The sequence below is a fragment of the Notolepis coatsorum genome (assembly GCF_963971535.1).
Source record: "Notolepis coatsorum genome assembly, chromosome: 8".
NCBI classification, from domain to species: domain Eukaryota; kingdom Metazoa; phylum Chordata; class Actinopteri; order Aulopiformes; family Paralepididae; genus Notolepis; species Notolepis coatsorum.
In genome coordinates, this window is record NC_140172.1 from 80,776,858 (window position 1) to 80,789,292 (window position 12,435).

Below are 12,435 nucleotides of genomic sequence, written 5' to 3' on the forward strand. Positions count from 1 at the left end.
ACTTCAAGGGTATGTTCCTAAATTCCTTGTAAGGCTAGCAATGCATTAGATATGATGAGTAGCCTACATGTTGATGGGAATGATACTGTACATGGAGAAACGAGCAAAGCAAAAGGACCAGGCATTGATGGACTACAATCCAAGACATCCATGCTGGTCCACAGGGCAGAGCAGAGCACCACCTCAACCTCATATAGAGACCTGTAGTCAAACACCTAACACAACCCACCACCAGACGTGTCGACTCTACTTTTCTCAGAGGAATCAACTCCCTACTCAAACTCAATATGGATCTAATAAGCTGGTCACTTTCTGCTATTGATCGCATATTTTCTTCAAGGAAGCAGGATACGGCTGATCCGATCTGCCCGCTTGGAACATTCCAATCTGGATTTTTCTATTGACTGTTGGGGAAAATGGAATGCCATATGTCTTTTCCCGCTGGAAATTGAGGGTGTCGGAGATATCTGGATCTTCGCATTCATGCTGATCGGTTTGGGAGCGATCGTCATCTGGGACTGGTTTTGTTTAAAAAAGAATTCTGAATGACGTAAATCCTTTGGCTCTGGCATTAGCCAGGTTTGAAGTCTCCCACATTGAACTGCTTAAGAGAGACTCACTGCGTATCAAGCAGATAAACACCAGAGATCAACAGTCATGCTGGGTATCGCGCAGGAGATTCAGACCGTGATAAACGTGTTTAAAGTCAAATCGGGGCATCTTTCTTGGGAAGCATTTCTACTGCCTTCCTGCTGCCCCCACCCTCATCCCAGCCAAAACAAACTCTGTGCTGAGGAGGGTAGAGCTCCAAGGTCAAGCCTGGAGCCGAATGGAGATAGGACTGGTATGCGGCCGTCCCCTCCCCCAGTCCTTCCCCCACCCCCCCTCCACGTGTATGTCTGGCGCCTGTCCACGAGTGTGATGGCAGCTAATTAGTATGCGTGCTAGAGGGGGGGAGCCAAGAAGACTGTCTCATCACCAAGTCCCAACCCCATGCTAACAGAAAAATTTGTTTTAGAGCCTAGCCCCTCCCCTACCTGCTGCAACTGTGGTCCAGGACTTTAACTATTTCCTCCCTCCCACCGAGGCGCAGATGCACTTCAGTGCTGGTCTGCAGCAGACTATACATACACTGTCTCAGATATACTGTAGTCGACATGTGTCAACAAATGTACATGCCTGTTTGAATTTATGTTGTACCATTATTACTGTAAAAATGTAATGATTGTGAAATTATTGTTTAATGAGACTATGAGCTGTATGTGTATGTCACCGAATTTCCCCAAGAAGGATTAATAAAAGTTATCCTTATCCTTAACCCACCACCAGATATCACCTAACACAACCCACCACCAGTTATCACCTAACTAACACAACCCACCACCAGACAACGCTAACACAACCCACCACCAGATATCACCTAACTGGTCAGCATTCCTTCTCATCCTCCTCTCTGCCACCACCTCTAGTTTGACCAGTGTTAGATTCTGATCAATCAGCCAGTATCACTTCTCCGTCTGTTTGGCTTATGTTATCATCTCTCCATCCACTGACCGTCTGCGTTGTGTTTTATCTCTCCGACGTCTCATACTGGCTGTACAATCCTTATCATTCCCCGTTAATGCAATCCGCAAGCATAAGTATTCACCACCTTCGTAAGAATTCGACACTTGACAGCGTAATACCTTACAAGGGAAAGCGTTGTTTATTCCATAAACAAAAGCCTCAGCTCGGATGTTATCAGATTGTATTGTCCTTGCTATCGTCTCTTCTGTAGTTCAGTCCAATAGTGGCTCAGGCCTTGTCGTTAGCCCGAACCCTCCTCGTGTTAGCCGAAGCTAATGATGATGTGGCATTCTCCCCCCCCCACCGGCGATGGTGAGAGGGATGAGCGTCTGTGATGGTTCTTCTCTCCTGTGGGATTCGTTTCTCAGTCGTTCTTAGTCTCAGTCTGCCCTTACCCGGAACCACTGTTAGATTTATAGGATCTTCGTCATAGCAACGACGGCCTCGCCCCTCTCCTGGTTGCCATGTGACACGCTGTCATAGCAACTGCTAATAACCTCTAACACACATTTTAAACGTCTGTTTCATTAACCCTTTAATCGCCAATGACGTGTTAAGACGTCATTCCTCGCCATGCGTAATCTGCCAATGACGTTTTACAGCGTCTTTGATATCAATATTTCAAATTTCTGTCATGGTATTCATATTTCACCCACGGATCATTGACTGGTGCTGTAGGACTCCGCTCAACTCTCCAGCGCTTCAATACCGCCACCTGGTGGCCGATCGGCGAGTTGCCAAACCGGAAGTGGGGCCGGAAGTGCTTGGTGTCCCCCCTATTCCGTCCGCCACTCGCTATCGCTCACGGGACTCCATCTGGACACACTGGATAATCGATCCGTTGCCATAACTCGATAAACAATATTATTTGGACGTATATAATATTATACAACCTGGAAATGGATCGCATAGATCAGCATCCCATAATAGCGATCTTTTTGCTCCAGTATCATCCCCCATCGCTACGAGGAAGCTGCGGTGAGTTTCAGCGTTTTTGATTATTATTATCCATACAAACTGCTATGATCTATATATCACCCATACTGATTCATTTAACGTCGGTCATTGCATTATAAACGACCCCCCCTCCGGTCACCAGCAGATGATGAGTCATGACGTTTAGGACCTTGTACAATTGAAATTTTTTATCTGGCGTCAATCGCTATCAAACTGCATTTGATGATCTATTATATGCATAAATGGCTATAACTCACATTCTATGAAATACTGCAGAAAACGATAAAAACATATTTATACTCTGTCTAGACCGTATTTTTGTATGAATGTGTGAATGAAAAAGTAAAACGTTCCTACACCCTGAACGATAGCTAATCGATGTTGAATGGGCCATAGTAATGTCAATTTAGCAATACAATTTAAAAAGTTATAGCCCTGCAAAGTAGGTGAACATCTCCATAGACCAGGGGTAGGCAACCCTAGGCACGCGTGCCTGCATAGGCACGCGGGGGGATTTTCATAGGCACAGGGGGCAGCAGTAAAAAATAAAAATATATATATTTTTTTTTTTTTTTGCTTTGAAATATTATAGTGAAACATTTTGCACTGTTGTCGCATTTATCTTGTTGAAATCCTCCCACAGGTTCTTTTTACTACCACATATTTAATTGAGACCCTTTATTTGTTTATTATTTCAATTTAGCTGGAAATACATTGCTACAACATTCAGTAACATTTGCAGAGCCTTATAACAAAAACATTGTTTGTTGTGACCAGTGGGATTAATCAACACATTTTATTATTTATTTTTCTATTTCATTGAACATTGCACATGTTAAAAGCCATTTTTTTACTCAAAATGTGAGTATTACCAAGTCAACTTGTGTTCTTAAAACAATGACAATAAACATAGTTTTATTAGGTTGAAATAATGTGGTTGTGTACTTATTTTTCTGTTAACTTATTATGGATTGAAAACTGAAAACCTTAATGCACAGTAACTGAACTCAATATTTTTAAGTTCTGGTAACTTATTATAATTTCTTTTTTTACAGTGTAGTCTTGCGATCAATCAAAACGTATTTACACGATATACCTCACATTCACCCTCCATTCACATCATGGTGTTCTCCATTAGGCCTGTAGGTGGAGCTATGACAGCACACGTACAGTACACACACCGATGGTGTGTGATGTGTCCAAAAATGAATGGGCAAATGTGAGTGAAATGGTCACACTGTATGCAGCTGTTTGTCTGCATTCCATTCCCCCCCCCCCCAACTCAGATTTAGGGTTGATACAACCATCATAATAATATTGTTAATAATAACAATAATGATGTAATAATGTAAAAATTCTCATTAAAAAGACCTGATTATGAGAAAAAAATATTACGATGCATGGAATATTGTTGAGGCACACTAGTTACAACTATATTTCAAACAGGCACTCCATGTCAAAAAGGTTGCTGACCCCTGCCATAGACAAATAGAGCTGGCAGACTGGCTACAAGGATGGATATAAGCGTGGCAGAGATAGGGTTAATGTCAAACTCTCTCCCTTGCTCCTGTGCCTGCTGCGGTTCTTATCAGCTGTTGATGTTCTGATGGAATGCAAACATTCTGCTGGCTGCTAACACTGACTGCCAGCCACTAGACCGCTTCCTCCACCGTTCAAACCGTCACCATGCACAGCCACCTCTCTGACCTGTCACCGTTAGATGCTATCATCTCCCCCCAATCTATACATCACATACATTGAAAAACACAGATTTCTCTCATTCCCCCCTTTTGATTCTAATCAACCTTCAGAATCAACGGACTACTTGGTTTTTCAATTAATTATACCCAAAAATAGACTGTTGTTGAATTGTTCCCCCCCCCCCTTATCTACCCTCTATATATATATATATCCTTCTCTACATATATATCTTATATATCAATCCTCCATAAGGTTTATTTTATATCTCATACTCCTATCAATTATTATCAATGAACACAGGATTTCTCGCTGTCGTCTTGTCTCTCGATCTCCTGATTGACTCTGAAAGGAAGTCCCTGTTTGTCCATGATTCATTCAATACACCCGCCCACGCTCTGTTGTTTCAAAACGCCTCGACACAGCGTCTCCGCAGGAAAGCCCCCTCCGATGTCTGCCCCTGGGCAACACCGCCTGCGACTGCTGGTCTCCGTTGGCCGTCTCCACCGCCGTCGATGGTCCTCTCCAGACTCTGAAAGCAGAAAAACAACACCAGCAGTCTTCTGTACACTCGACTTTCCCTTGTGTTTTCTAATAGTCTACCACCTTCTCCACACCCATATCTCTGTCCTACAGGGCGGTTTCCTGTTTGTCGTCTTCCGTTGTGACACGCTGCAGCTACCGATACCCACTTCCGTCGCGCTATCTTCGTCCCAGGTTGACCCCCAGCGCGCGCTAGTTCTTCTGGTGTCGTCTGAAAACCTCTCGCCCTACCTATCAAGTGTGAAAAGGCACAACTGGAAATCAAACTCCCTCTTTATTTCATAATGAACCTATTTAATTAACACCTCATCTCTCTGTGGAGTTCTTATTTAATCCTGTATAATTAAACTCTATTTAATTACCCTGTATATCAATATTATCACTATACTAATTCCCTCTCTCCCTGCTCCAGTATCACCACTAGATGGCAGTAGAGACCTATGGAATCACTATTCCCCTATGGGTAATGGAAACTTTCCAGCACTACCCCACTCCCACCCCTAGATGGCGGCCAAACTCAGTCTAGAGTACTTTAGCTGACGTATCACTCTCTGACTCTAGTTCCTGTTCACCTCCTGGAGGCTTACGGCCATCTTGTCTGCTCAGTTTTGTTGACATTCTCTCCTTATCTGGTGTCAGCCTCCTCGTGGCTCTTTGCGGCCATCTTGTCTCTGTGCAAATGGCTACTCTTAAACAAACACCCGCTGCCCTCCCTTCAAAGGCCTAAAAACACAGCCGTTTTTCTCTCTTTTCATGACAACAAAAACAACTGTCTCTTAGAGTCTCGTCGGCAAACAGGTCATAATGATGTCTGCAGGTCACATGACAATAGATGATCTACTAAACATGCAAGTACTGAACAGGTCAAAATAGACTGAATGCCAAATGACGGTAGGTCTGAAAAACGTAGGTAGATTCTCCCGACTCACAGTCCCGCATTCCCGCCTCCTTGTGAGGATAACAACCCTTATAGTACAGACAAACTAAAATGGAATTAACCCTTAGAGCACTGCCTTCCTTCACCGGCCCCGTTTGTTTTCATTCTCTGTAGATAAAACCTCTCTCGGTTTTCAAAACAACACTCGGCATCTCTGCCTGTCCCCCAAAACACACTTATTCTCAGTTTGTCTGCCTCATATTATTACAGCTGGCTTCTCTCTGTGTCAAACTAATTATGTTTACGGATGCACTATAGTTCTTTATTTGGCTTAAAGATCAAACAACCGTGGGTGCAAAGTGAACTCACATCTTTCTCCTACAGCGCTGTTTCTCCTACAGCGCTGTTTCTCCTACAGCGCTGGTTCGCGCCTCATGACCGCTCGACTCGACGCTCTCTCCCAGGGCTGGCCGGCCTTGCTTCATGATTCTCCTCCACGATGGCTGTTGTTCACTGTCGCCCCATTATTGAAAAGTCTTTTTCCGTTATTATCTTTTGCAAATCCGGCTCACGGCAACAACTGTTGGATTCTGATCAATCAGCCTGTATCACTTCTCCGTCTGTTTGGCTTGTGTTATCATCTCTCCATCCACTGACCGTCTGCGTTGTGTTTCATCTCTCCGACGTCTCATACTGGCTGTACAATCCTTATCATTCCCCGTTAATGCAATCCGCAAGCATAAGTATTCACCACCTTCATAAGAATTCGACACTTGACAGCGTAATACCTTACAAGGAAAAGCGTTGTTTATTCCATAAACAAAAGCCTCAGCTCAGATGTTATCAGATTGTATTGTCCTTGCTATCGTCTCTTCTGTAGTTCAGTCCAATAGTGGCTCGGGCCTTGTCGTTAGCCCGAACCCTCCTTGTGTTAGCCGAAGCTAATGATGATGTGGCATTCTTCCCCCCCCCCCACCGGCGATGGTGAGAGGGATGAGCGTCTGTGATGGTTCTTCTCTCCTGTGGGATTCGTTTCTCAGTCGTTCTTAGTCTCAGTCTGCCCTTACCCGGAACCACTGTTAGATTTATAGGATCTTCGTCATAGCAACGACAGCCTCGCCCCTCTCCTGGTTGCCATGTGATGCGCTGTCATAGCAACTGCTAATAACCTCTAACACACATTTTAAACGTCTGCTTCATTAATGTCAAACTCTCTCCCTCGCTCCTGTGCCTGCTGCGGTTCTTATCAGCTGTTGATGTTCTGATGGAATGCAAACATTCTGCTGGCTGCTAACACTGACTGCCAACCACTAGACCGCTTCCTCCACCGTTCAAACCATCACCATGCACAGCCACCTCTCTGACTTGGCACCATTAGATGCTATCATCTCCCCCCAATCTATACATCACATACATTGAAAAACACAGATTTCTCTCACCAGCTTGACTCCCACCACAGAGCTAGCCTTCCTCACCAGCTTGTTCAGTTTGTTGGTGTTACTTCAGTTGATGTTATTGGGGATTGGAACTCGGATATGCAACAAAAAGATGCACCCGTCTTCAAATCCTTCAATAGGTTTTGTTATCTGCACGGCCTCAGCCAGCTGATCACCCAACCCACACGTGTATGTGAATCAACTCAGACTACCATTGACCTCATCCTGACCTCTGACAAGTCCAAGATCCCTAATAAAGGGGTCATAGCATGCGGGTTAAGTGATCATTATATGATATTCTGTACCCGCAAAAAGCTAAAACAAAAGGCCGGCTGTCACAAAACAGTCACATCTAGAGACCTCAAAACCTACTCTAGCGAGGCCTTTAAACTTAAACTGGAGAGCATGGACTGGTCAGATGAGCTAAATGGTACACTGGTTGAAGAAACATGGCTTGGTTTCAAAACCAAATTTTCAACCATACTAAACGACATGGCCCCCCTAAGAACCACCAGGGTAAAAAATCGCGCTGAGCTGTGGATGCACTCCGAAATACTGGCCGCTTTGAAAACCAGAGACAAAAAATGCTCTGAGTTTTGTAAAAGTCAGTCAAAGCTTACCAAAAGCACGAGCAGTGAACTCCAAGCCCACATGACTGAACTCAAACTGGAAAAAAATAGACTAAGAAATGACGTAAACTCTGCAAAAAAGAATTTCATCAATGACAAAACTGAGGAAAACAAAAACAAATCATGTGAACTTTGGAAATTACTCAATAATCAACTAGGCTGCAGTAAAAAACTTAAAACCAGATTTTCAAACATAAACATAAAGACGGACAACACGCTCATCGCGGATGTAGCCAATTACTTAAAAGTTTTCTTCACAAACATAGCCACAACACTGGTAAACAAACTACCCTCCCACTCAGGGCATTTTGGGGTAGAACACATCATAGCCTACAACAATAACCTAGGGGTCCGCAAAGACGATTTCAAACTAGAAATGGTAACAACAGCTGAGGTACTCAAAAAAATTGAGCGCCCTCCAACCTAACAAGGCCACTGGCTATGACAATATCCCCTCCAAATTCCTCAGAGACTCAGCAGCCGCCATCACCCCAGTCATCACACACATAATAAACCTCTCCATAAAACAGGGACACGTACCCAAAGACTTCAAAATTGCGAGAGTAACCCCCCTGCACAAAAAGGGCAGCAAATTAGACCCAGGCAACTACCGCCCTGTTTCTATCCTTACCTCCATCTCGAAAGTCATGGAAAAAATTGTATACGAACAGGTCGAAAAGTACCTTGTGGAAAAAAATCTAATCTGCAAATTCCAATCTGGCTTCAGAACATCCCACTCCACTGACACATGCCTTCTCTATTTGAACGACCACATCAAACAAGAGGTGGACGCGGGCAAATACTGCGGCATGGTCATGCTGGACCTACAAAAGGCCTTCAACACTGTCGATCACTCCATTCTAATTGACAAGCTAAAAGCAATTGGTTTTGATAGTCTATCAGTGAGCTGGATGCAATCCTACCTGGAGGGGAGGCGTGAATACTTTCGGCATGCCCTTCTGATTGGCCGAGCGCGTGCATGCGCATGAGCCGCGACACGCTCCTCAGCCAGGCAGGAATACTAAACTCCGCTTAACGCAATTTATATAAATGGAAGTATTGATTACGCCGTAACGAATCATTAAAAAAATATACCGTTAACGATACCTAGTTATATTAGTATTGGCTAAGCGTCCCGCTCTGAGCCTTACGAGATACTCTATATCTCCTGTGATACCTAATGTATCTCCCACGAACAAAAACACATGCACCCCACCTGTATGGGGCCCCGCCCCTTACGGTGGTACCACCCATATAATCATGACTCTGGTCATGAAACACCCTTCCTCGCCAAAAACCCGTCCCAGGAAAAGATCCCTCAAGAGGGAACTCAGGGCGCGCAGAGCGGGACGCTTAGCCAATACTAATATAACTAGGTTATCTACATAACCTATCGTTATATTTCGTATATAGCATTGCGTCCCGCTCTGAGCCTTACGAGATAATGGGGAAGAGCGGGCGCGAGACCCGACAGATGTACCCCCTGAGGACCCGTAAGCCCACATCAAGGGGTGCGGGGAGCCCTGTCACCCCATCCTTCCTAACGAAGGGGGGGCGCAGTCAACTCCACCTGAATGCGAACAAGAGGGAGCCAGAACCCCTTGAACACACCGTACAGGCGGAACCACGTGTGACTCAACACACTGCGGCCCATACCCATACACTCCTGCTACCCGACCAAAGGACGGGAAGCAGGAAAGGCCACAGACCCCAGAACCGCCTGGGAGACAGAACCCCCGGTCATGTCCATGAGGTAAAACCTTACAAAGGGGCCCGGTGAGGACCATGAAGCCGCAGCACAGATGTCCTCCACCGAGGCAGCCACCCCACGAGTGGAGTGCGCCCTGACGCCCCCAGGGGGATCCTGCCCAGCCAACGTGTAGCAGAGGGCAATACCCTCGCACAACCAATGGGACAGGCGCTGCTTCGACAGTGCCTTACCAGCACGAGCCCCACCGTAACAGACAAAAAGCTGGTCGGTAACCCTGAAGTCCTGAGTACGGCTGAGGTAAAACCCCAAAGCACGGACTGGACATGACAGGTGAAGGCCCGCATCTAACTCACTAGTGTGAGGAGGAGGACGAAAAGCCTGAACCACAATATCCCGGGAGCGGAAGGAACTCCGGATATTCTTAGGCACGAAAGCAGGATTAGGTCGCAGAGTGGCACCGCAATCGGTCCGAAAAGACAGGCACTCTGGACGTACCGAGAGAGCACAGAGCTCACCCACGCGTTTAGCGGAAGTGACAGCCAGTAGGAACGCGGTCTTGAAAGACAGCCGTCCCAACGGCGCCTGCTCGAGCGGCTCAAACGGGGCCAAGGACAACCGACCGAGGACCAATTGAAGATCCCAAGTCGGAGCCAAGGAGCGTTGCACCGGCTTAACGCGTCGAGCGCCAAGCAGGAAACGCTTCACAAGAGGGTGGCTGAACAAGACATCCCCCTCAAATCCCTCATGATAGGAGGATATAGCTGCTGCATATACCCTCACTGTCGAAGCCGACAGACTATCAAGGAGAGACTGGAGATAACCCAGAACAGCATCCAGGGGGCAGGAGACTGGGTCCCAGCCCCCCCCCGTACACCACTCTTGGAACGCACGCCACCTGCCCGCGTAAACCGCGACAGTGGAGGGAGCATGCGCACACCGGATGGTATCAACCACTGCGGGATCCATCCTCTCCAGACTCACCCTCCCACCAGCCACACCACCAGGCGTTGACCCAACACCGGAGGCTGGACAAGCACGCCGTTGTGCTGCGAGAGGGCCGTCGCTGACCACGGAATGACCCAAGGAGGAGCGACCAGAAGCTGGATTAAGACCGGGAACCACACTGACGTGCCCCGGTCCGGCGCGACCAGGATCACCGTCCTGCGCTCCCTCCGTATCTGCTCCAACAGCTGACTCAACAGCTGTACAGGAGGGAAGGCGTACAGAAGACCGGGCGGCCACGGAAAGGTCGAGAAGGCATCCACCCCCAAGGGGGGATGATCCGCTCGACTGAGCGAGAACCACAAGGGGCACTTGTGAGAACGTCGGCACGCAAACAGATCTACCGAGGCCTCCCCGAACCGATCCCAGATCTGTCTGACTATGTCGGGGCGGAGTTCCCACTCGTCGCGACGAGGACCGCCCCGAGACATTATATCCGCCGCCACATTTTCCGTACCAGGAACGTGGAGCGCCCGCAGACTGCGCAGCCTGCGGGATGCCCATAGCAACAGTTCGCGCGCCACCCGGAGCAGGCGAGCGGAACGAGTCCCACCCTGCCTGTTGATATACGCCGCCGCCGTCACATTGTCCGTCCTGATCAAAACATGCCTGCCTACCACCAGGTGGCTGAGCCGTTTGAGGACCAGGAGGACCGCCTTCAACTCCAACACATTGATATGCAGGACAGCTGGGTCGGCATGACCCGTCCAGCTGCCCCCCACTGCGTGGGTCCGAAACGCCCCTCCCCAACCTGTGAGAGAGGCGTCGGTGAAAACCGTGACGTGGGAGCCACTGCTGCCCATGGGGACCCCAGCGGAGAGGATACCCAGCCTCCCCCAGTGGGCGAGATCCCCCCATATCGACAAAGGAACCGTCAACCGTCTCCCTTTGCCCCACACCGGATCTATTCTCAAAGAGAGAAACCACCTCTGTATCCGCCTCATAAAGAGGAGGCCAAGAGGAACCACCGTGTGGGCCGCCGACATAAGGCCCAGCAGACGCATCACCTGCAGCGCCGTAACCGTCCCTCCCAGACGGAAACCCCCGAGCGCGTGACGGAGATCCCCCCGACGCTGCTCCGAGAGGGTCGCAAGCATGGGCTTCGACCTCAATGTCAAGCCCAAGTACTCCACCTGTTGACTGGGAAGAGGGGTACTCTTCTTCCAATTCACAGCAAAACCCAGGCTGGTGAGGAATTCCACCACCAGTCGAGTATGAGACCTGGCAACCTCCTCTGAACGGCTGAGGAGCAGAATGTCGTCGAGATAGAACAGAACTCGTATCCCCCGACGACGTAAAGGCCCCAGAGCAGCCGCCACGCACTTGGTGAATGTGCGGGGAGCCAGAGAATAACCGAACGGCATTCTGTGGTACTCGTACGCTACGCCCTGAAACAGGAACCGTAGGAACTTCCTGTGAGGAGGGAAAATGGGTATGTGAAAATACGCATCCTTCAGGTCTATGGAGGTGAACCAGTCCCCCCTCCTGACAGCAAGCAGAAGGAGTCGGACGGTCAACATCCTGAATGGTCTCACTACAATCAACCGATTGAACATGGACAGATTCAGTATAGGTCTGACCCCCCCAGTTTTCTTGGGCACCAGAAAATAACGGGAGTAGACGCCTGACATTGCGTCCTCTCTCGGGACCACAACGACGGCCTGCTTCGCCAACAGAGATTGAATCTCGTCGGCCAGGGCTGTCACCGCGCCCGACCCTAACAATAGGGTCGGCACCAAACCTGAGAACGGAGGATAGGGCCGCGCAAACTGCAAAACCAGCCCCGCCTCTAACGTTCTCCTCATCCACCGATTCAAGGGACATTCCCGTCGCCATATGTGAATATAATCCCACAGCGCCCCCGCCGTCAACTGACGCTGGGCCGCAAGGAACAGCAGATAATTGGCCCGGTCCCCCCCGTCGTGCAAAGCACCCAAGGGGGGACCCCGACAGAAAGGGCCGGTTTGATACGGGAGGAGCGGTCATCAAACTTGTGGACACACACTCACCCCCTGA